General features: G+C 37.5%; 3 long non-coding RNA genes across 4 annotated transcripts in view; 1 reads left to right on the forward strand and 2 right to left on the reverse strand.

Moving 5' to 3' along the window:
- LOC310716464 overlaps positions 1-27,134 on the reverse strand; it is a 325,142-nt gene that overhangs the window by 54,988 nt on the left and 243,020 nt on the right. The window lies entirely within an intron of this gene.
- Positions 1-27,134, forward strand: part of LOC310716496 — a 34,167-nt gene that overhangs the window by 3,436 nt on the left and 3,597 nt on the right. The window contains exons 2-3 of one of the 2 annotated variants that reach the window (XR_014530580.1): positions 23,982-24,446; positions 26,497-26,594. This is a non-coding gene — a long non-coding RNA (uncharacterized lncRNA). The remainder of the gene's footprint in view (positions 1-23,981; positions 24,447-26,496; positions 26,595-27,134) is intronic. The other variant, XR_014530579.1, reaches the window with a different exon arrangement.
- Positions 19,679-26,836, reverse strand: LOC310716507. Its single transcript, XR_014530581.1, has 4 exons — positions 26,721-26,836; positions 21,646-25,317; positions 20,009-21,398; positions 19,679-19,965 (listed from the first exon to the last, which is right to left on the reverse strand). It is a non-coding gene; the product is annotated as an uncharacterized lncRNA (long non-coding RNA).

Here is a 27,134-nt window from a genome sequence, read left to right on the forward strand (position 1 = left end):
CTCAGGTCATGCTGTGTGTATGTGTGTACATGCATGTGAGAGAGAGAGAAAAAGCAAGAGAGGGCAAAGGAGAAAATAGCTCTGCTGTGCCAGACCTGCGTAAGCTCAAAGAGAAGCTAATGGTGCATGGCGGCAGGCAAAACTCACCTTGTAGCTAGAAAACATGAGAGGCTGTGTTTGGACTCACCTCATGGACTGACTCTCTGTGTGTGTGTGTGTGTGTGTGTGTGTGTGTGTGTGTGTGTGTGTGTGTTATGACATTGCAGCCGTGGCAGAGAGCAGAGGTTTGGGGCGACTGACAGTGTGTCCCTCCTGTTACTCTCATGCTGTGAGGGGTCTGTCAGGAGCATGTGTGTGTGTAGCCCTGCCAGGTCGTATCGAGCTGATGGGGGACTGGGAAGGTACACAGCGAGCACACGTCAGTAGTAATAACCAGAAAGGCTAGGTGACGTGCAGGCCACGTGTCACCTAAAGTCACACTGGGCACAGATGCCTTGTACAGGAGGGTGTCTGAGTGGAATTGGACCGTGCTTGTAGATACTATGTATATAACTATACACACACATGCACACACACACACACACACATATATATATATATATATATATATATATATATATATATATATATATATATATATATATATATATATATATATATATATATATATAGTATGTGTCTAGGTCTCAGTTTATACTCTTCAAACTCAGTCTAAACTCTTGATTGATGGATTTGATGTAAATTGGTTGAGAAGGTAAACTCTGTCATTGCAGCAAAAAAATGGGATGTTCCAAGTAGTAAAAAAGAAAAAAATAAATAAAATTTATATACTACTTGGTACATCCCATTTTTTATATGGAAGTAAAAATAATTATGGAAATACCTCTACTTTTTATATCAATAATATCATTTACAATGAAAATTGTTATTGAATTTATTGGACATCTATCTATCTATCTATCTATCTATCTATCTATCTATCTATCTATCTATCTATCTATCTATCTATCTATCTATCTATCTATCTATCTATCTATCGAAGAAGTATATATACTTCTAATATATATATATATATATATATATATATATATATATATATATATATATATATATATATATATATATATATATACTTTAATTTACTGTCCTTCTGTAAAGAAAATATAGGTATTAATTTACTTTCAAATAAATAAAAAAACCCACAAAAAAATAAATAAACAGCACTGACAAAGAAAAAAAAGGACTGGGAGACGCCTAATGTATGTTATTGTAGAGCTGTTGTTAGCCATTACAGCTTTCAGATGTCTACAGTAAGAAGCAATTCTCTATGAATCTGTGGATAATTTGAAGACGGTTCTTGAAGCCCAAGAGAGTGTGGTAATGGCTGCATTGTCCAACTGAAATATAGATATTTATATCAGAGTGCACCCGGTTTAGGAATTGAACATCGTATCTGTGCTCGTGAAGCACTTTATTGTGTATTGTGTAACACTAGTCGTCGGTTGATTCATTCCTCTATACAAACAGTAACAGTTCCATAAACCGCTGCACCGCATGTCTGCTGTATCGCAAGCCTACATTTGAGAAATGTTAAATAAAATAAGATGCTGGAGTCAAAATTGGAACCTTTTATTTTTCTCTAGGCCTGAGAATGCCGTTTTTATTTACATTTTATCGATTAAATCGTGGAGCTTTGTGTGCATATTTAGGCACGAGCGATGCATTATACAGATACACTACACTGCCTGCAACACCACATCTGTTTAAAGAATGATACAGATCAATTTCATTTGCCTGGCACTTCCCAGAAAGTGAGAAAATCATCCTGGGTTGTGTGTGTGTGTGTGTGTGTGTGTGTGTGTGTGTGTGTGTGTGTATTTATTCCTGGCATATCTTTAGCTGCTTGACTGACTGCCCGACTCGTGCACACACAAAAACGTACACGTACACACACACACACACACACACACACACACACACGAAAGCATGCGTCGGTAAGTGGAGAGAATGTCAATACAGGAACGGCCCGCTCAAATCAATATGTGACATTTACACTCCACTCTGCGAGTTATGCACAAATTACTGAGTGGGGATTTTCGGATCATCAGTCACAGCAACATGTGTATCCTGCTCCCGGTTCACCTACACACCACGTTTCCTCTTCACGTGTGGAGCTCATTTCCAGTTCGTTTGTCACTTTGTCATTTAAAGACACTGTTGAACCCATGTTGGAACAACCCTGTGGAAGTCCATACACTATTTGGTGAAGTTTCTGGACATCTGACTATAGGATTTGTATGTGCTTTTTGAACATCCCGTTCCACATTTGGTCCCCATTTGCTTTATCAATGCCTCCAATCTACTGGGAAGATGTTGCACTAGATTTTAAAGGAGGTTTGTGCTCACTCAGGTAAAGATGTAGGTGAGGTGAGGAATGCAGTCAGCATTCCAATTAATCTCAAATGTGTTCAATAAGGTTGAGGTCAGAGCTCTGTAGCAGAACACTCAAGGTCCTCCACTTGAACCCTTGTAAATTATCTTCAAACAGCAGGCTTTATGCACAGGGGCATGGTCATGCTGGACAAGGTTTGGGTTTTTGAGTTCAAGTGAAGAGATAATTTCATGCCACCAAACCATCCAAAGGCATCCTATACAATTGTGTGGTAACAGTTTGGAGAACCACATATGGCTGGGAAGGTTAAGTGTCCTACTGTAATAATTTTGTCTATATAGAATAAAAAAAAAACTGTGAGCTGTAAGGATTTTTTTGTTTGTCTATTTCCTACTTAGTCTCCATATTTTCAGCTGACTTCATGCTCCAGCAATCTCTGCCTATCATATATAAAATTAGAAAAAAAATAAGTTATTAGGTCACTCTGAACAAGAATCGGACTGTACTTAAGTAGTGAAGCCCTGAAATTACACTTTTTGTTAATCTGCAATTTAAATTCAGGACTTAAATTACAAATATACAGAGATTTTTTTTGATTTATTTAATTCTATCGGTGTCACCCAGGCCACTTGAGCCCCTTTTCTACAATTTCTCCTTAAGTACCTACGCCTAGATGAATCTACGTTTCATCCTAAGTGGATATAGTGCCGGATTTCTCCATCACTTCCCAAACGGGGCTAAATTGCTTTGATAGCGTGGTTGTCCTGACTTGGTCTGATCTCTTCAAAAAGACCATCAGCATGTTTTAAATGTGTGTGTGGGGGTGGGTGATTGTGGTGTTTAAGAGAGTGATTTTAATCCGTGATTCGGCCCTGACATACGAAGCAGTTTGTGTGTCTGTGTGTGAGAGCGAGGAGGATAGTGAGAGAGAGACTTTCGGGAAAACCAAGGACTCCATTAAATATCTGAGGAAAAAAAAAACACTCGGTTTTTCACACACAACAAATATTATGCATCTGTCGTTCGTTCACTTGCACATAAATGTGACTTATTATTACTTGCATTCAATATGAATATATGAATATTTAAACATACACACAAAGTTGTATGGATGCTTTGTACGCTTTTAGAACGCCATCTCCGTGCTTCCCGGTCCGAATACAAAACAAAATTCTTGATTAATATACGCATGTTTTTTTTTTTTTTTTTTTTTGTATTCTGGAAATATTCACTGCTGGCAGTAATTATAGTAATCAAGTGTGTTTCTGTCACTAATTTCAAATGCCTCCTGTTAACTTGTGATTAATAATCAAGCAATGTTTGTTTTCTAAACGTGACAAAACGTAACGAACACATCCGTGTATGTTATGGTTGGGGGGTGGGGGTGTATCAGAAGTAAATAAGTGTAATTATTCACAGAGCTGAAGGAAATACTAACTTTTTGGCTACATGAAATATGAACAGCGGTATTTCCTGTGATTACTGTTATGATGATAAAAAAAGAAAATCTGAATATTATTTATTATTTATATATATATATATATATATATATATATATATATATATATATATATATATATATATATATATATATATATATATATATATGTATGATTGATTGATTGATTGATTGGCATCCTAACAGACAACCTAGGAAAGCTAGAGTCAACATCAGTCAGTATAGTGAGCACAGTTCCTTGATGATTGGCAGGTAAAGTGAATTGAACAAGATTTTGGTGGTGGTGGTGTTTCAGTGACTCACTGATTATTGCACCACACTGAAATCTTAATTCTGATTGGTCACAAAGTTGAACAGTTTTCTAACAGCAGCTCTAATAACAGTCCCAGATGCAAGTCAAATCCCAGCGTTAATGCGTTTTTTCTAATATGGTATCTTTTCTTTATTTACAACTTAAATGCCCCTTAATGAGATTTTATTGAACAAGATGTTTATTTTGAAAGGAGTCCCAGTGTTGAGGTAAAATTTGTTATATTATAATCTTTTATATTCTATATAAATAAAATAGAATAAAATAGAATAGAATATACATGTAGTCCTTGATTTACGATGGTTTGACTTACGATTTTTCAATCTTATGATAACAGCGATATGACAAAATTGGAAAAATATTTAAATTCTCGTCTCAGACAAACGTAACAGCATACATGTGGTGCGATATGTTGGGGCACTGCCAGGATGTACTCCTCTCCTTGTGAGATGGCTTACTCTCACCAGTGGTCGACAGAGTTCAGTTGTCTGGGTGTTAGAGAGTACGTTTTTGATGTTTTAAATTTGAGCTCTTGCCTCTCCCCTTTTTAACGCCATTAAGGGACACTAAAACAGAGCGCGTCTGGCTCCGCCCTCTGCTCGTGACCTGGCGCTTGTCCACAGGCCCTCACCAGAGCTTGTCCACATGGCCGCTGCCACTTACTGTACATATATACTGTATATACTGTCAAGTTTATGCAGTTCAGTACTGTAAATTGCTGTTTTGTTAAATGATGTGCTGAACCATTTTTATATTAACAAATTATAATATACTACCCCATATTGTCACCATTCTTTGACTCCTGGCTAGGCTAGGCCATGTCTTGACCTACAATATTGTTAAGTTACGATGGGGTTTTCGAAAATAATCTATCATAAGGGACTACCTGTATATTATATTATTATTATTATTATTATTATTATTATTATTATTATTGCTGTTGTTGTTGTTGGTATGACAATTGGTCTAAACAGCAAACACAGCAATCTTCAGGGTTTCCATGTGGATCCATCCCCAGCACTATATATAAATAATATAACTATAAGTAGAAACAATTGTGTTTTTCTTATATCCAACAAAAAAATCTTGTTGTATAGTAAAATGGGAAACATTTCCCATCAACAGCACATCCTGGAATGTTTTATTTGTTAGCTGTTATGGCCATTTGGCCAATGCTTTAAGTTTGATGTAAAATGTGGTTTTCCATATGTCCTCATTGAACCAGATAGTAATACTGAAGTTCAGTCTGGTATATTCTAATAATATTATCTGTACTTTGAATAAAAACAACTCTCATGACACCAGCAAAAAAGCAACAACGAATCCCCTTTGTGGACTTCTGTACACATGAATCCTCCAACTGCAAATATTTTGAGTCAGACTTTGCTTCATATTTTGTGTTTGTATGTATAAAGTAAATCGATCATACCTGATATCAACAGTTCTCTTTATGAAATATTGGAGTGTTTAAAAGTTGGAATAAACACGTTTGCTTACAGAATTCTGGCTCCTCATGAGCTGAAGCAGTACAGCTGAAGTCCTCATGCTCGTGTTTGTACATTGATTATATATACAAACCTGTTTATAGTGCAGAAGAGTTTTTTATGACCGGCCCGGTTTTCCATTTTTGCAGTGTTTATTTCATGTTTGTGGGATGAAAAAATTGCCGTTTTCTTGTTTCAAAGTAAAGCTTGTCCATCTAGGCAAGGTCTAGACATTAATAGGGATTTATTCGAGTATGGCACCATTGCAAGATAGGCAGGTCATAAGAACACATGTAGATGTTGCTTCACCTCTTAATGGGAATTGGCCTAATGACTAGGATCTAATGGATTTGATGCTTTTATATAGTCGTATTGCTTATTTTTCCCTCAAAAGCAAAAGCATATATGAGAGTTCTGTATGTACCATTTACAGCTAACTTAAGGGTTCTTGAGGGACTATCCCAGCAATCTCTAGGGTATCCTGTGGGACCACTCACAGCCATCTTTAGGGCATCGATTTTCCATTATCATGAGAAACTTTAGGGTATTCATGACAGAACACCCCAGCAAACTTTATGATATCCTTTGTGATCATGTCCAGTCCCTGTAATATTTTGGGTTCCCATATAGGACAATCCACAGCTATTTTCAAAATATTTATCAAAGAGAATCAACATCAAATTTAACTATGTTGAACCATCCCCAGAGGTCCTTAGGATAAATGTATGGATCCATTACACAGTGTGACTGAGTTTGACTGACAACTTCAGGCAGCTCAAGAGCATGCATTATCTTCACATTAGGTACCAGTGCTAGGTCCACTGTTTAATTGTTTTATTTGTTAAGTCAATTCTAATCATCCAACCACATAATAATAACATGTTAGCATCAGCAGTAATGATGAGCGAAGATCTAGAGAGACAAAAGACAGTTAATTGGGCACTTTAGGCACCTCAAAATGGAGAGAATCTCAATACCACTAATATAGTCTTAGTATTTAAATTCTGAACATGTGTCCAGCAGTGATAGTTTGATGTTTGAGCTGTGGTAGATATTTCTACAGTATATTCTGTAAAAATCTTCATTTTCTGAGGAACCATTATTGTTCCTGCTTTGGGCAATATCCCCTGGCTATATCTTGAAGCGCATATGACTGGACTAAATAGCATGTCAAAATAGCAAGTCATCAGTGCGCTTGATTTCTGAGCTTTCATAGCATTCCAAACCACACACTACTATATTAAATATTTACTATTTAGTATGTGGTTTTGGATGTAGCACTTGTTCCTGAGCTTTTAGCGTTGCCAAGTGTAAATTCCAGCTCAGCCTGATTCAGATTCCTAATAGCCAATGCTCTTACAATCGGGGAAATTGTAATTGTGTCCACATGAGAATATACTTGTGTGGTTTCTATTGTTGCATTGCTCCTGTCTTTTCAAAAATGAGTTTGTTTGCCTGTCCTGGTCCATATGTCCATCTTTCTTTAATTTCCCATTATGACTTTATTTCTTCTGATTTGACGAGGGGAGTATATGACTCTTAGCCAAGTGTGATGTACCTTACACATTATATAAATGGTCTTTTGTGTGGAAAAAAGGTTTACTACTACATGATTATTGTACTTAAAATATGTTTTTGCACAACAAAAATCCACATTCTATAAAGTAAATATGCTGTAGTCCATTGAGCACTTACCAGCAGTCGTTAATAGTGAAGTCATGTAAATTGGCTCACTGGTAATAAATGTGCATGAGAAAATATTTGGTCACAAACGGATTAACGTCGGTAGATTCAATGGAATAAATGAAGGTAATTTTTACAAATTCTAATTTAACAGTAATAAAAAAAACCACACTTCTATTCACAGAGATGATTTTCATATTGCTTTTGTGATTACATGCCTATTGGTTTGCTCAGTCGCCCCCTCTCATTGTCTGTACTCTCTTATTAAAAATGCCCCTTTTTATGTCATTTATTTGATTTCTTCACCCAATTGAATTAGGCTGGATTAGAATATGATAAGGAAGTATTTATCCAGCCTTCCTTTGAAACTATGGAACTGAACTAAAGTGCAATTATAAACTCCTAAGCGTGTGTGTAACTCCTCTCTTTCAAGTGAAGGCCTAGTTAAATGAAAGTGGAAAAAAAGGAACTCTGAATACCTAGAAGAAGAAAAAAAACCTTCCACTGACGTATGAGATTATTTGGTGTATCACATAGCAAGTGTCTCTTAATAAATGTGGAGTTTATTTCGGCAGATTGGAACGCGCCCAAGTCAGAAAGAGCTTCAATAAATATGGCACTTCTCTCCCAGCTGCCTGGCCTTCTTCCTGTTTATTTGTCCACAGGCGCAGGTTTTGGGGATGAAGGTGGGTCTGATGGGACCAGCTGAACCCGTGTAAACATCTCGGCCGGAGCGTCTGGCTTTCAGTGGCTTTTCAGAACCCATTGTTTTTAAAAGTGCTCAACCTAAAAAGTGCTTTGTATATGCCTATTGACAAAATATTTCTGTGTTATGGCATGCGTGTATGGGACCTTGTGTAAACTCGTGAAATAGCGTTATATTGTCAGTGAGGTCTAACTCTCATGACGGCATTGCTCACGAGGTTCTTAAAAGTGTTGAATTCGCAGTTTAAACAAAGTCTTGCAAAACCTCTCCATGTTTAGACCTAGAGGAGTGAAATGGTGGCTTTCAGCCTCTGACCCTGGAACATTCCTTGAACAACCGAGACCTACATCTGGCATAAATGTATTGGGGTAAATTGATTGTATTTTTCTTTTGAGCCATTATGTGAGCATGAATTTCTATATGTGAAACCAATATTCAATAATATTGTCAACTCATTGTCATATTTTAGTCATGTCTGTCCACTTCAGGTGTAAATCCACAGTAGCACAATTTACTCAATCCCAGGAATCCAGAAATGCTCCAAAAAAGTATGTAAGCAAAGTTTAAGCTTTAGAAACATCCCTAACATGCAAAGCCTCTCTGCCTCCAACCTCAGTCCTGATACATTAGGAACGACATCATGATGTCCAGACTGGACATAACCCATGAGCAATGGCATGGGACGTTTGCTTTGACTGAGCCTGCTTGTGGTCATGTCTCTAGGCTTCATCTGATCTTTGACCATCGTTCCTGTCCTAAAGGTGGAGGCAGAGGGGTCATGTGCTGTGGGGATTCTCAACAAAAAAAACCCAAAAAATACACAGCCAGGGTCACATGATAACCCAGTTTATTTTGGCTACATGCTCAAAATCGTAGGTTTGATAATGTATTCAGACATATCAGGATGATACACCAGAAGGATATATACCAGAATGTAATAAAGATTTAAGCAATAATCTCAAAATGTCAGGATGAATTTATGTCACGCTAGCTGTCTGCATCAAAAGTTCCAGATAATACTCAGAAAATTAGCATTAGCTCAAATCACATTGTAAGATTTTCATCCTGTGACTTTACCCATACTGTAGTTAATCTGTTGTGCAGAGATTATTATTTTATAGCTATCTTGCTAACATATCCATAAGATGTAATGTGTAGCTAAGGTTAACTAGCTAAAGCTAACTTTATTGTGCTGTGCATCCGATATCTATGTCAAATTATTACCTCATGGATCCTGTTGCTTACTCTGATTTAATGCTAGCTCAGTAGCCTACTGATGATAGTGCTTATAATACCAGTGTAGTTTTACCTCAGGAAGATTGCTCTTTAACACAATAATAAATAACTTGACAATTCATGATGAAATAATTGCCCCAAGGCTACATGGTTTGTAAATAGCGTCAATGGAAATAGTTCTGTTGCTCGACATGGAATGAGCAGAGGTCACAGAACTTTATCGAAGCCACGCTGAAATTGAGTAGTGCGTTCTGTTTGATTGCTTTCGCTAGAGCTCTGATGAAGAATCCTATCACAGCTATTTCGGCTCCCATCAATGCTACGAGGCCTACAGCGATAAGACAACCGGCATTTCCACCACTTACAATCCCATCCACATCCTTCGCGCTCTCTGAACACAGATAAACACGATCTCATGCACATTCTTTTACACACTATGAATTTTCGTCCTCCAAACACACTACCCATCTACTTCCTGTAGCTCCGGGGAGAACAGAGCAGCGCTGGCTAAGTGAGGACAAGCTGAAGAGAAATTACAATGAATGTTTGGGTTACATTGTTCTCAAACTGGAGAGGATTTCAGATGGCATCTTTGTATTGAGTCGGTCACAGATTATGGTCACACTTTGTTCAAACTCATACTTTAAAATCACAAAAGGCAGTGCTGTGAATAAGTGGTTCCGGGTTATAGTTTGAAGAATGATTAGCCGTTTTACCCATCAACAAAAGACATTCTCTTCACACTCTAAGTGATTCATGTTATAATTTATTCTATATTTTTTTCTTGTAGCTAATTTCGATTTTCTGATATTGGTGTTAGACGTTTCAACCTCCCTATATAATTTTCAAAATGGTATAATTAATAGAATAAATTAATGATTCTAATAATACCACCTTAAAATAATACATCATAAAAGAAAATTTGTCAGTAGTGTTGGCATCACCTTATGACGTTCTTCTAGCAACTTTAGTGACTGAAAGTAATGGTACCACATTACAATTATTAAGACGAGCATCAAATTAATTCGTTCTTTTTTTTCTTTTTTTGGCCTATACTTTGTAAAAGGTTGAGATTGACCCATTTAATGCTTAAGTCTTTTTGAATGAAGAGTTCATCTGGATCATTTTAGTCGGAATAAACAAGGTGGAGAAATGTAGATACACCCATGACAAACTGAAGACCTCAAATGATTGCTACTTTCTGGTTTCATATTTTGACTGAACTCTTAAAGCAATGAGGATTTAAGAGATTACAACATAATCTTGAGTAATCCAAAGTCCCATAGACAGGCAAATGCTTGTAATAACCGTATAAAGCCACCCGGTGCTCTGACAAAACTGTCAGTCAAAGCCTGGATTAAGCTCTCACTCGGCAGATCTGCCTGGACGTTGCTGAACGGCTAGCTTGTACAGATGTATGCTAAATATCCCGTCCATATTAACCTGAAAATAAGTCCCTGCACGTAATTGGTTCCCGCTCATTATTTATTTGTTCATTTCAGAAGGTTGCACCATGAGTAAAAAAAAAACCATCTAAATTCCTTACATTTCTTCATATTCACACTATTTCATTAGCTGATTTCATCCCCAAAGCTGGTCCATTTCTATGTTCATGAATATCCTTAATGACCCCCCCCCCCCCCCCCCCCCACACAAAAAATGCAGATTGCTCTTATGCGGTGAGGATTATGGGAAATAATTGATCTTTTGAACCAAACAGCCCACATGCAAGTGCTTGGCGTGATGAGACATGTAGACAGATCCACATCTTGTGAAGATGCTTCTAATTGCTCCTTTTCAGTCAGTGTGCTAGGATACATTGACTGGTATTAAAGCGTATTTTTGGAAATAAATGTTGCATGGTGTACTAAAGTGGGGAACTCAACCAATCAAGCAGAACTATGCAGGCAGATGTGTGTTTTCTGTAATAAATATTAGTGAGCTTTGTATTCTATTAGAGATTATTTTAATGAAGTTTGTACCAGATTTGGTTTAATGCAACATGGATTTTTATTCGTGTATGAACCCATTTCTAAAGCTTGTAGTTGAAAATATATAACATTTAAATATATATATATATATATATATATATATATATATATATATATATATATATATATATATATATATATAATAAAATGTGTGTGAAAAAGTAATTATAACTATTTTTATAATGTTAATGGTTTTATTGTCATTTATTTATAGTACTATTATTAATAGTACTATATTAGTTTAAGTATTATTATATGTTATTGAATGATTTAATTATTAATTAACTAACTCTGATAACAAATTTTTAGCTTGAAATGTGAATTATTTAAAATACGCCTGATTTAGAGTTTCATGCCATCGTATTTTTGTTTTGTGAGATTGATACCTACACTGTCATAAACAATAAAATGCCTTTTTATTCTGCTTTTAATATTCAATCAAAAAAACAAATGAATGGACTGTACACTGACTTATTATAAATTTTATTTTGGATTTATTTGTCTAGTGATACCAGTAAAAAAAATAGGCATCAATGAAGAAATGAATGACTTTACATACAAAATTATAATAATACAAATAAATGAGTAAATAATAAGAATAGAGTAAATCAAAATAGACTACTAAAGTCTGAGTATTCAAAACACTTGAGCAATTTTAAACGAAAACATATTAAATAATTAAAATTGTATATTTATAAAAAGAAATATTTAAATGTATATTTTAATACATGTATATTTATAATTTTTTTTTTTTAAGAAAGAAAAATATATAAACCACCAGCATCTGTATGTACATCCTGATTACTGCCATCTGCTGCTACCTCTGAGTATAACACACACACACACACACACACACACACACACACACACACACACACACACACACACACACACACACACACACACACAGAGGAAATACATTAAGCATGTACATGAACCTATATACTCAGTGCAGGAACACATTTCGGTGCTAGTACATAAGTATTTACCCCTGTTTTGTGCTCCATGTCTGTCTGAATTTTTTTCCTTAAGGGTGCGAGTGTGATCAGGAAGGTATAAATGATGCTGTCACATTCTGAGGGACAGGGAAAAGTCTGTCAAACAATTACAGTAAAGAGAACTCCCAGGTTTGTGTAAAAAAAAAAAAGTGAATGGAAAGGTTTACTTTAGGATGTGGGAGGCACAATTCAGCACAAAGTATGAGGTGAAAAAAATCCAGTGAATTTATGGAACCCGAAGTGGGCGATGGGCAATCCTATGCCACGTTCTCTAAAAAATTTGAGAAAAGGATGTCTCACATAACACATACATGAGAACAGAGTGAGTCAGTAAAAGTGTCAGCACTCTTTTCCTCTTCTTCCTCTCCTTAAGCCAAATCACTTCCTTCTCTGTCTGTGCATGCGATGTTGGCTGACCCTGCTGGCACCACACCACTGTGGGAATGCAAAGAGCCATAAAAATCCTGTGGGTTAGAGCTGTTAGGTGGAAGTCCTCATTGTCCTGCCCTACAGACGTGCCTTCTGTCAAAGCTATGCTGGTAAAAACATATCAAATGAAAATTTTGAAGAGAAAAAAAAACAAAACAAGTGGTATTGAGGAAATAGAAACTTTTTCAGTATTGTTCTCATGATATCAGTAAAACTATGACATGACAATAAAACGTTCTGCAGCACATTCTTGGTGGTAAAATTGGCTTTAAATGTTCTTAGAGTATGCAAATTAAGTGCTGGTTAAAGTAGTATAATGCCCATTTATTGGTCTGAGACTATTATCAGTTTTTGTTAATCAATATGGTGGCCCACTGGGTCAAAACTATGCTTCTTTTTATTTTATATATGTAGATTCAGTGGCACCACACAGATGACTGGAAACATCTTTGAACTAAATTCGAACAAAACACTACTCCATATTCTGCCTAAAGTGCTGATTTTGACATAGAGCTTTGCCATTCAGTAAAACCTACAGCTACAGTGACTCTTTTTTAGTCCAGTTTACCGGTTTGCGGTTCGGAGATATATACTTTCCTGAAGGGAACAAAGATTTTAACTATGTTCCACACATAAAAAGAATTGCATTCGGTATCTATAATAGCTTGAACACCAACATTTCCACAAGTCCACACTTTCCACAAAATTAAAGTCAGAACACATCATTCCAGTTTTTATTGAAAATGGTTTAGTTCCAACATTTATGGCATTTGGCAGATGCCCTAATCCAGAGCGACTTACATTTATTTCATTTATACAAATAAACAGCTATGGGGTTAGGGGCCTTGCTCAGGGGCCCAGGAGTGGCAGCTTGGTGTGACTGAGATTTAAAATCACGATCTTTAGATCCAATGTCATAAGCTATCACCTACAACATACTACAGTAGGTCTGATTTTTGGAAGCGTTATATTCTTCCATTCAAATATTTATTTTTAATTCATCCCAGTCAGTTTGATAGCTTTTTCCCAGCGTACCTTCTGTTAGTTCATATATGTTCATATGTTCAAACAGCAATAAAGAAATCATTTTTGCTCTTGACACATGACTCGTCCATGGTAACATGAGAGTACTTATAAGGAAAAGGTTTCATTTGTAAGAAACACGGTACTATTCCTCACACTGTATGTGGAATTCCAGCATGGAAATCTGTCGCAGTAATTTGTGTAAACTACTTGAACGTGTGTAAATGGCGATGGTGTGAAGAGGGATTGTTTAGAGCAAAATACCGCAAGCATGCCATCTATAAAGCAGGCCGATCGTTCAGTGTGATGTTTTTAGCGTCGGCCCTGATGGCACTGTAACACAAGTGATACACTTAAATCTAGACTTCATCTCCCACATAAACCACCTTCAGTGCCTCTTCTCATAAACAAAGACGTCTGTAATCAATTTTATGCTTTGTAAATACACACAGCAGTGTGCAGTATATCCAAACGGGAAGGTCTCTCCTCCAGCTTAAACAAGCTGTCTGAAACTTGGCCTGCGTGATAGCCCGAGTGATCCTCTTCTCAATGCTGGAGGACATCTTCAATTTCTCACACGGCCAAACGCCACTCAGCATCTGCGCTGGACGCCGGAATGTAAGCAAACAGAGCCGTGAGGCGAGAGCTAAACAAACCTCGCTCTCCGTGGCACCCGTTTCCTGGCTCTCAAACGCCCGCTCTATTGTTTCAGGTTCACGTTCCATGAGCGAAGCATCCCTGCCGGATAACGCTGTCACTGCGCACAAGGGGCCGTGACCCTTACAGGCCCCGGTTTTATTGTCAGAGCTCACCGCGCTCACCTCGGAGCCAGGCATACGCAGATGGTGTCGCCTTTGAACATTTTATCTCTGGGATTTCACAGTGGAATGATGCGGTAACTTAAACTGTTCGAGAGCAGAAAAATACAAAGCTTGCAGAAACTAAGAGGGACAGGAAATAAAGGGAGAGAGAACAACTAAACATATCGAGTTTAACATAGAATACAGCTTAAGAGTGGTAATTAATTGTGTTTTAAGATTTGATAAAGAAATACAGACGATGTTGTACATGGTAAACTTATTGATAAGAAATAAATTAAACGATTCAAATTATACTGCTGTTTTTTTATGGTGTTAAAATTTTAAAGGACTTTTGGAAAAGTAGAAAGAAAAAACTGCTTGAGGATTAGAAATGATTACACTACTACTCATAATAATAATAATACAAAAAAGAAAAAGGATCTTTTTTCCTTTTGAAATTTAAACCCTATATTTTACAATTTCCTTCTTTATTCATTTTCGTTTTCACTTTCCCCATCAGCACACTCCAATAAATTCCCATTAAAGAGCCTTAACCTAAGGAAATTCATTTTATTTAGTTTAAGTGTAAACATGTTTGTAAAAATTTATTTCATGTCCATGTTCGCTGTTTTTATTCATAGTTGCCTGATGGATAAGTTTGACAAAGTTGAAAAAGTTGTCAACTGGTATGAAACTTAAAATGTACTGCGGAAAGGAATGGCTCAGTGGTTAAGGGAATTATGAGTAAAAATCTCAGCACCATCAATCTGCCACTGCTGGGCCCTTGAGCAAGGCCCTTAACTCTCCACTGCTCAGTTGTCTAAATGACTCAATTGTAAGTCTGTAAATGTAATTTAATGTAACGACATATCACTGGTGTAACAATAACCTGTTTCAATTCCCACCACCTGCTGCACTACATACAAGATGATGCACATCAACGTCAACACAACCTGCCTGATTGTAGATCGATTTTTTCGCTCGGTGTATTCTAAATGTGCAGTAATATATATAAGTAGTATCACTTTGTTTGATTTAATTTCGAAAGTGTTCGATGAGCAATGATTAGAACATTTAGGTTTCTTGTATAACTTTGGACTGTGCTGCAGTCGAACTTTTGGAAGTCGAATGAATGATTTTTCTTGACAGCCACTTGCATATAAATGGCTGGAATTGTTAATAAACTTGAAAACGTGCTGAAGTTTAAATGTAAATCATTTCCTAATAATGCATTACTCCGTGTTTGCTGACATTGTGTGCATGAACAAAACCCGTTGAAAGAAGAGTTTAAACTAACACTAACTCCTAATGAGAGATCTTTGGCCCAGTTTCGCTCGCTCTGTCTCTCATACACGTGCGTAACTCATGCATTTGTCGTCATCATGGGACCCCGTGTCATACCCTTCATAGCATTTTGTCAGAAGTAGCTATCTCTCATTAGCTTTGCAGCTCGAGCAGCATAAAGCAACAGAGAGAGGGGGCGAGGAGCCGTGATCTGACACCTCTCTCCGGTCTACTTTATACAGGGTTGTTAGTAATAACGAGGCGATTCGCTCTTTGATGGTTAGCGATCGTGCATGCTCGTACTCTCTAAAGCCAGGTCCTCGCCACACCAGAGGCTTCTCGTCGGCCGTAAGCCTGTCATGGCCGCCGCTCTGCTTGGGCAGTCTGTCAGTGCTTCGGCGGCGGATAAAGACGGAGCTGTGAAAAACCACAGGCCCAGGAGGATTCAGCCGAGCGAGCGGGGAGAAGTGTTTGCAGGGGAGATTTTCTGTGTGTTTTCCAACTGACAGTCTTGGTTTAGAAGAAAACAGCCCGAGCATTGCGAAAGAATGAGAGAGTGAAAGAGAGAGAGAGAGAGCGAATTAGGTCCTCCATGACATGAAGAATGGAAGTCTTGACAAACACAATTGGATGCTACTTCCCCTGGGCTCACACACACACACACACATTCACAACCTCACATACACAAAATGAAAGCGAGAGAGAGAGAAACATTGAGACCTCACTGGCTGCTTGTGGCTTCTCAGCCGAGAACGGACAGAAATACAAGGAGCTCATTCAGGAGAGCGATGCACAAGAGAACAGAGAGAAGAAGGGATTCGCCCTTCCAGTTGTTCTCTCTTTGACACCCAGCATTGCTAATAAACAACCTGGGACCTTTTACACAAGTTCACTGACCCTGAAAAACACAGCCTTTAGCAGAGTCGCATGGCGAATTCTCTACAGAAACCATCACAAGTCATTTGTGCCAAGTTTTTTTTTTTTTTGGTTTGATGTTGAGATTTCTGGAGTTTCGAACTCGTTTAAATGATTTTTGAGTTTTAAAGAACTTCAGTGCATGTTTTAAGGCGAGTGGGCAAGTTGGTTTTATGGCAAATATATGTATACTTTTATGGGGGTGGTCAAAGTGTACTTTTTTTGTGTCCATGCTCGTTGCTTTTATTTATAGTTGCCCGGGGGATGTTTTTAACATTTATAAAAAAAATAAAATAAAAAAAAAAATAAAAACTTTACTGAGTTTTGCAAAAGTTTTCAAATAGTATGTAGCTAAAAACATAAGGAGTGGAAGTAAGTAGTGGATAAGGGATTTAGTTTTGGATCAGAAGGTCATCAATGTAACTCCCAGCAACACCAAGCTGCCACTGCTGGGCCCCTGAGCAAGGCTCTTAACCCTCAACTTCTCAGTTGTATCAATGAGACAATTGTAAGTTGCTCTAGATAAGGGTGCCTGCCAAATTCAGTAAATGTAATGTAATAACACATCACTGCAATGTGACACATCACTGATGTAACAATTGCCTGAGGAACTCCAAACGTCTGCAGCACTGTATTGGTTATCATGTTTGCTTCACATCTTCAGGGTTTGGGAATCCCATGTCCACCCTGAGTGCATAGAAATTGTGTACGCTGATTGGCAGTTCCAATTTGTCCATAGTGTGTGAATGAAGGTGTGTGTGTGTGTGTGTGTGTGTTTGTCTCTGATTTTGCTCACAAAAATCTCGTGTACTTGATTATTAATGCCAGTCTCCTGAATTCATCAGGTACAGCAATTTAATCACAATAATAAAACGCCACAAAGATGGGAGGAAGTTAACATAATTGTAACTATTTTTTAATGTAAAAAAAAAAAAAAAAAAAGCATATGTAACATTTTGTCTGTATAAAATCCAATGTAAATCCATAAATTTTTGGAACATTTTACTTGGAACAAACAAATTATAAAAAAAAACAAAAAACTGAAATGACCAAAAGATCTAAAAAATTTGATTAGTCGTTAAAATAGTTATTTATGTTTGTTTGCTTTTTTTCGCACATAATTTATTTCTTTCATTATTAACAAAGCATCCAATAACTTTTTGGGCAATTCCTCTATAATATCATTCTGTTGATTCTATAAAAAGGAGTTATGTAAAAAATAAACATAATTTTGTCTCATGTTTGTCAATAAAAATAAATACTATTTAACAGTGTTAGAGGACCAAAAATTAGAGCCAAATTGCAAATATAGAAATAAAAAAAATGTCCTTTGACAATCAGGTGACTATACAGAGATCACGTAGTAATCTGTCCTATTCTATTTAAAATTGCAAACCTTCATGTATCTGTCAAAATACTTTCTTATTGGCAAATTATTTTCCTGATATATTTTCTCATGAAATTTTTCTATATTCATTCATTCATTCATCTTCTCCCGCTTATCCGTAATTCGGGTCGCGGGGGCAGCAGTCTAAGCAGATTCCCCAGACACTTCTCCGTGTCCAGGGATCGGGCTGTCAAGGCCCCCGCCTTCGACTGCTGCCCAATCCTCTCAGCACCGGTCCCTTACGGTCCCTCCTGCAGGTGGTGAGCCCACGGGAAGGCAGCCCCACGTCGCTCCGACGTCACGGTCCTTGATTTATTTTTCTCGTAAGGGTCCCCTGGAGCATAGAGGATTAAGAGCCTTGCTCAAGGGCCCGAGAGTGGCAGCTTGGCGATACCGGGGCTTGAACCCCTGACCTTCCGATCAGTAACCCAGCGCCTTAACCGCTGGAGCCACCACTCCCCCATTTTTCTATATTCAAACGGAAAAATAGCGGTTACTTATTTGGATTCTACTGTAACAAACACAAGTTGCGGATTATCGTAAAATTCGCGGGAATCTGCAGCGGACCAAATGTTCAGGAACGTTGGGAATAACATTTTAAACTGTTTTCACTAACAAATTTCATAAAAATGTTTAAAACACATTATTGTATTAAAGTGACATGACGTCTAGGTGAATTCACTACAGTACCATAGGGGCTGCGGTGGTGCGTCGGAACTCGCGGGTGGTTTTAGAACGTAACAAGGGGAATTTGGGAACCAGATCATACATACCTTTTTAATCTAAATTTCACTGTAACAATTGAATAAGTATGTACATGTAACATATATGATAATAAATATCATTTTTTTTCCCAGCATGCTTGTGTGGTCTGCTGGTGAGAGCCAGGGTTCTCACGGGATGAATGGTTTACTGTACTCCTGAAATCTGAGCACCGTGTGAACCCTGACACTAATGCAGCTAATATGGTGTATGAGGCCCAGAAATGTGATTTCTCTAAATACCTGGGTACAGTTTCACAAGCAGGTGCTACAAATCGCATTTTTTTTCAGTCAGCGCATGACCACCTGTTGTCCTCTCCCTTTTTAGGCGTCTGGTGTAATGTATGAGGTATGTGTGATCCTACCAAATAGCAATGTTATGAATGACATTATGTACAGTAAAGTATCCTTGTGCAGTCAAACAATGCCCTAACAGGAAATGGAGTATTCACAGGCGTTAACATTGCTAATAGGAGAGTTAAAGAGGGGGAAAAGTTCACCACAGAACTATAGTATAGTCGATATTAGCATCTTCAGGCACCATATATAGCGCTATAAACTTTACCATAGTGTTACTATGCAAACGAAATACACAATTATTATTTATTACATAGATTGTACATTACAAAGATATGAATCTATGAATCAAAGGAGCCTACTCCTTTGTATTGTACTTTATATTGTTATTGCCTGGTATCATCATCATTTGTTACATATGAGTATCGTTTTCTCAGTTTAAAATCCAACAAAATTACAACAATTTGGGGAAAGTTTTATTCTAATTACAAGTGGAACGAAAAATATATAAACTGTTGATGTTGGTAGAAAGTATTTGTTTTTTTGTCTGTTTTTATACACTTTTTTTCAGTATTAAAAAACAATCAAATAAAATCCATCAGCTTTTTGGTGAATTTCTCTATAATTATATTTAGAAAGAAACATGTTTCCACTGATCACAGGGGTCATTTATAAACTGAGAGTTTTGTTATAAAATATTGAAAAATTTCATTAATACAATTTTTTTGTCTTTTTGTAAGCATAAAAAAACAACAGAAATTCCAATAGTCAACATTCTGGGAACTTTCACTGTAATAAACATTGTTTGCGCTCAAAACCATGAGGTTGGATTTGGTCTGTAATTAATATAAACAGTCTGAAACAATGACTTAAGGCTACAATTGCCATGAACAGTTTTGTATTAAAATGTCTATCAGTAAACAGTTCATAACCTCATTGTGTTACCCAGATGAGGATGGGTTCGCTTTTAAATCTGATTCCTCTCAAGGTTTCTTCTCCGTATCATCTATGGGAATTTTTCCTTGCCATGATCACTGGTTTGCTAATTTAGGATAAACTTATAGCTACACTTAACAGACAGCTATAGGTAAACCTATACAGACTAATTTATGACAAAAGGAAATATGTATTCACAATCTATTAATTTTGTAAAGCTGATTTGGGACAATGACCATCAATGACCAAATGAAATGTAACTTTTATGATAAATATATGTTCATGATCATGTAACGTCTGATGTTTATGGTAGCATTTATGTATGTATTAATTTTTAAAAATATTTACTATATGAGTTTAAAATACAATACAGTTTTAATATTTTTTCGGTTCTAGTAAGATTTGTAAAAAAAACAAACAAATAAAAATCAAGTATATTTTGATCAAACCTAAGTATACATACATATCAGAAAGATTTAAGGAGGCACGAGACACGACATGATGGTGCTAAGTTCCAGCCACTTCAGTTGTCATTCATGGACAGAGATAATCATTTGAAAAAATACATGCAGTTTAATCACAAATCTGATGCTTGATGTGACCAGATTGCTAGTTATAAACTGTAACGTTAATTTTTCTCACTTTTATGAATCAGTATTGAAGGCACTCAAATGCATTTTATTATATGGCTATCAAAGTTACAATTAAGATGCAGAAATAGCAACAAAAAACCAACCACCCCACTTCTTCAACTGTGCATATCTATCCTTCACATGAAACGCTATGGCACATATCCCTCCCTCAGGCTTTAAAAGTCAGTGATCAGTGCAGCCGCCCCAATCCTACACAGTTCTTCCCTAATGCTGCCCTCTCGCTTAATCCTCCCGCTTTAGACCAGCGATCCGCCTCGCCGCAGAACGACGGAGCAAAGTGGAGGGACGGGAAATAAAATGAAACAATGCCGTGACTGATGCCTTCAGTCAGCGTGACCCTGTCGTTTCCACATCCGCAGCTCCTATGCTGCTGCGCTCGCAGTTTTGCAGCAGAAAGAGCCGGGGAAGCGGAGTGGGAAAAAGAAAGAGAGAAAAGAAAGAGAAGGATATTAGAGTGCGAAAATATTAACTTAGCAGGAAAACTGCAGCAAAAAGTTACAAAAATAGCTAATAAGTGTAGTCATGAAATGTTTAGCATGCTAGTATACAAATAGGATGCTAGTCATGCTCGCATGCTGACTAGAAATGCAAATGTTAACCGAAATCATGTAAAGTATAGCTTTTATGCGCGACATGAAAGCCGAACACAGTTCCCTGGTGGTCTAGTGGTTAGGATGCGGCGCTCTCACCACTGCGGCCCGGGTTCGATCCCCGGTCAAGGAACCGACCCCAGCCATTAGGGTTTCACAAGCCTTAGTGCTGGTCCCAAGCTCGGATAAATGAGGAGGGTTGCGTTAGGAAGGGCATCCAGCGTAAAAACATGTGCCAAATCAAACATGCGGATGGTCCGCTGTGACCCCTAACGGGAGAAGCCGAAAGAAAGTTTATGAAAGCCAAACACCAAATCTCATAGCTGAAAATGTGTGATGCACAATTTTTGTTGCAAAGTATAAATATTATACGTTTAGATAACGTCTGTTATTGACTGAATTTTGTAACAGTGCAGATGAGGCACTGAGGCTGGTCATTGTAGTGCATGTTACCTCAGATTCTAACAAGCCACAACCTGAGGAAAACCTGAGGAAAATGTTCAGGTATATGTTCACAATATATACAGTAATATTCATGTGAAAACATGCATGTGTACTTTTTTCATGTGTCTGACACTTTGTGTGAGGTAGAGACATATTAAGTGTTGTGAGTTGTGAGTCAAGGATGACTCCCGATCCACACAAATTGCATTTCACAAATATACACTATATGGACAAAAGTATTGGGACACCTGACTTTTCCCCCCCGGATCTGTTACCACAAAGTTGGAGGCACAGAGTCGTACAGGAAGTCATTGGATGTGGATATATGGAGTTGGGACTTGAGCGGTCTGTTATAGAGATTTGACCTCAACCCTATTGAACGCCTTTGGGATGAATTGGAACCCTTATTGCACCCCGTGTCTTGTGCATCACCTACATCAGCATATCACTAGTGGTGTCTAGTGGAACATCACAGAAAAGTAGATGTCATTATAGCAGCAAATGGACTAAATATGGAATTGGATATTGGAAAAGTTATACAGAGAACCGTTATACAGTTTTTATGATCAGGTGTCCACAAACTTTTGTCTATATAGTGTATTTGACTATGTGATAATCCTAGAAAATTCGTTTATTAATAGAATAGTACACTATAATATTTGTAAAGTTTGTGGCCATAAGATTTATATCTGATTTGTGAACATCCCACTTCACATTTAGTCACTTTAAATAATCTCCAATCTTCTGAAAAGGTTCCACTAGCTGTATTGTGTGCTTGTAGAGATCTTTGCTTATTCAGCTAAACGGGTGTTAGTCAGTGCAAGTCAGTTGCTAACGTAGGGTGAGTTGAGGAGGCCTGGGGTGCAGTCAGCATTACAATTCATCCCAGTAGGGTTGAGGTCTGAACTCTATAGCATGAGATCTTCTGCTCCAACCCATGAAAATCATATCTTCTTAGAGCTAGCTTTGTGCACAGGAGCATTGTCATGCTGGAACAAGGTTGGGTCTCCTAGTTCAAGTGAATAAAAAATGTCATGCTACCACATCCAGTGACATTCTATAGAATTGTGTGCCTTTAACTTTATGGTAACAGTTTGGAGTTATGGTTTATGTTACATAAAATCCAACTTAATGTGTGTTAATGGCAGACTGAATTAAAAATGGCAGACTGATGGAACTTTTTTTGGGGCGTTTGTGTGTGGTAGATACTTAAATACCAAAATCTTTTGTTTTGGAAGACGATGAGTTCAAAGAAGTTGATGGAACAAAAATATGTTTAGAAAGAAATGCTAACAAGCCATAGCTGAGGAAAGCCAATATATCCTTGTGTTTTATGTTCCCCGTTTCTTCAGGCACATTAAGCTGTGGTACATTTCCTGTGGCTGGGACCTGTATCATCGGCTATCTGACTTTTGGTGAAGGCACTTAACTAGCTTAGCATAATGTACTTATTTTAAGTTTTAATCTAGTGTAGACGTATTCATTGCTAGAGACTAAAAGCACTCTGGACAAGGATGTCTGCTAAATGCCGCAAATGTAAATGTACTGCGACCATGTTTTTTCCTGTTTAATAAAGTATAAAAAAAAAAGTGCTTTTTACTTGGTGTACAAACTAACAATTGACTTCTTAGCAAAGACGAATTTGAATACATTTTTGTATACAACTGATTTCCTAATTGTTAGTATCATGCTAGCAAATTTGTGGTTAGCCAACTGTTAGCTTACTTTGTTTTAGATTTTTAATTACACAACCAAAAACAATAACAAGCTAATAAACATGGCTAGCTTCTAATTAAGTTCTTACAGATCACGCAAAACAATTAGCCAAACTGCTTAGCTTGCGGAATTATTCACAGTGCTACGTGTAAGTGGTAGGACCGTTTGTTTATTTATAAATTGATTTTTACACATACTGTATAGATTTTTAAGAAACATGGCTATTTATTTAAAGAGCTGCTGAAGAGGTAAAATACAGCAAGTCAAACGAACAGCTGGCTAATTTTGTAATGTGCAATGTTTAGCTAATGTTGCTAATCAGAAGAGGTTCTTTCCCATCTGTATCTTGATGTGGAAGCAGCAGAATTGTGTGGACAGTAGTTAAAAAAAATTAAACAGAAACATCATTTCAAAATGGTGAGAAGGTTATTTATTTACTTGTTTATTTATTTATTACAGAAAGAGAGAAAGAGAGAGAGAGAGAGAGAGAGAGAGAGAGAGAGAGAGAAAGAGAAGTATTTTCCCACAAGGAGTCATTCTACTGCAGATGTAAGATTAATGCAAAATGCAGGAAGCATAAAGACCTTGAATATCTGGCCTTCTGTGACCCCACATGTGTGTATGTGTGTGCGCATAAGGTGAAGTGTGTACTTGCGCTTAAGCTTCTAGTTTGGAGCCGTCTAAGGCACTTACCCATGAAATCTCACCCACCTCAGATGTGGAGCGGGAGCGGGGGAGTCAGACAGTTCAGTGGAGGTAACATCCTCCCCGGTTCTCCTCGCCTTCATAATGGCCTTTGATTAAATCAGGGGGAAGGATAGAATAGTGCTGCTGACAAAACGCTCTGGAACCTTGTCAAGAGGAGGTCAAACATGCAGACAAATAAGGCCGAAATTACTCCCCGAGAGCCCTGGATCTCTCTCACTCGCAACGCTACCTAAAGCACTAAAAGGTATTTATCCGATTCGCCCTGCGGGCTGCTTGGCCTGCGTTTACCCACAATCCTCGCTGCTCGGCAGGCTCTAATTGTGCTGCGCGTCTCCAGAGCTCACTTGGTGGAGTGCAGGTGCAGCGTCCAAGAAAAATAATTGAACAAACAATTAGGGTGAGCGTTCCCGAGCCTCTCGGCTTCGCTATCGACCGTTTAGCTCCTTGCGGCGTTGAAAAGCGCCCGGTGGCGCGGCCTGAGCCGTGTGTATTCTGGCACTTTCTTCACAATCCCGTAAACCTCCTTTTCGGAAGGAATTCACGTGACCTCAGGCAGGCCTTGTCTCCTGTCTACGCTGGAAAAATAAACATTCCCTTTTACATAGTGGCATCAAACCTAGCGGCCTCGATGATGCGACGTTATTTTATCTCACCAGCCAACTTTCCTTCCATTCAGGATAAAAACAGGTGACCCTTTGACCTTTAAATATGTTGAGAAGAAGGATTAAAAATATTTTACATTCCTGTCAGGTCACAGTTCCCCCAAGCCAACCAAAAGTTCACGTTCCCATGGCTGGACTGTAAATAAATACACTAACAAAGAAGAATTATAGCAGGAGCAAATATGTACATGCTATCACAGATCAAACTTCATAATCGTATTAGTGCTATCATTGTAAAGAATGAGACTCCACATGGAATTTACTTTCAAGGGCATGCGGCTCGGGCTGAAAACATATCAGAGCCAAGAATTACGGCTAACGACTTCAACCAAGGCCTCAATTACTCTCAGCCGCCTCCAGCCACGTTGACGTGCCCTAATACTCACTTCTGTTGAGTTTCCCTTCCTTCTCTCTTCTTTTGTCTCTTTCTCTCTCTTTCTTCTTCTTCTCCATCTTCATCACACAGACATTGGCAGTGATTATATAATAACAGATGGGGGACGAAATCAACACGTTTAGCTTGTGTGTGTGTGTGTGTGTGTGTGTGTGTGTGTGTGTGTGTGTATGTGTGTGTGTTTGGGAGAGTTGGAGCCCGGCAGACGGGCTGCACCTGTCAGAAGAGCGACGGTAGTGCTAATTAGCACACCAGAAACTCTGAAAAAGACTAGTCTATTGTACAGCAACGGTAATAATAATAATAATAATAATAATAATAATAATAATAATAATAATAATACAAATAATAACAATAATTCTACAAAGACAAGAATTCTTGAATTCTTGAATACAACCTGTAGCTAATAATAATAATAATAATAATAATAATAATAATACTAAAGTAATAAATAAAAGTTTTTTGTAGTTGCTAAGACATAAAGATTAGTACAGGACATTATTACACAACACTACATTGTACCACACTGTACTTCACCACAATATTGTACCAAACTTCACTACACAATACCGCAGTACACAATACCACACTACATGCACAGAACTGTATTATACTAAACCACACTAAACTATACAACAAGACTCCATACTTTACTACACTACACAGTACAGTACACCACACTTCATTATTTCACCAAGTGTGGTACCAAACTGCACTACACAATACCACACAACCCTGTACCAGACTACACTGTACAATATACTGCATTATACTACACAAAATGTACACAATTTTATACTACACTACACTGTAACACATTGAACTACACCAGAATATAGTACCAAACTATACAACACAATACCATATTACACTGTACCACACTACATTATCCCATATTGCATTACATTGTAACACAATATATTACACTAAATCACCCTTCGCAATACCCTACACTATACAATAGAATAATTTATCACACTACACTACACCACTGTACTATACTATACTATACTATACTATACTATACTATACTATACTATACTATACTATAGAAATGACAAGATATTTAAAAAAACATTTTCACATTTCAACCCAAACTATTATCTAAACTTCTGTTATCAAAGAAAAAAAAAAAACACTTTCTGACCAATCAGATTTAAGAATTCACATATATCTTAAATTTAAACAAAAGCTTCTCTTGCTTCGTGCCAGACGTGATTTTTTTTCACCCTCTGTAGTCCTGCTGTCATTCCCTGAGCTCGTCTCACACTCGAGGCCATTAGAGAAGAGACGGGGGTGAGAGAGCGGATGGGAGACCGACACCTCGGAGTTAAAGGTTTTTAAACCCACCACAGTCCACTGAACAGGCTTCTACTAACACACACACACAATTTCTGACAGGTTGAAAAAAAAAAAAAAAACTCTGTATGGTATTGTGGATTCGTGAATAGGTTTGACTTACAGATTGCAGATGTTTTCCTGCTCATGTGAATCTGACCTTCACCTCGCTGTTGTAAATCTGATTCCTGAGATGTTTCTCTCTCTCTCTCTTTCTCTCTCTCTCTCTCTCTCTCTCTCTCTCTCTCTCTCTCTCTCTCTCTTTATTAAAAACCAGGTTGTAGAGGAACAAATTACAAATAGGCTTCTGCTCATCCCTTGTCATCAACTTGTCATTACTTATCCTACAGTATGTAGTGAACTAGATATGCTTATCAATCTATTCCCTACCCTATAGCCCCTCGTTGTATTTTTTACTCTGTTGTATCTGCATCTTAAATCAGATTCAAAAGTGGATTTCAGACTAAACAAACACTGCATTTGAATGATTGCCAAAATAAAATGGCACGTGTATGAAAAAAATGCTAATGCAAAATAA

This window comes from Silurus aristotelis, assembly GCF_946808225.1.
Source record: "Silurus aristotelis genome assembly, chromosome: 2".
Taxonomy (NCBI): Eukaryota; Metazoa; Chordata; class Actinopteri; order Siluriformes; family Siluridae; genus Silurus; species Silurus aristotelis.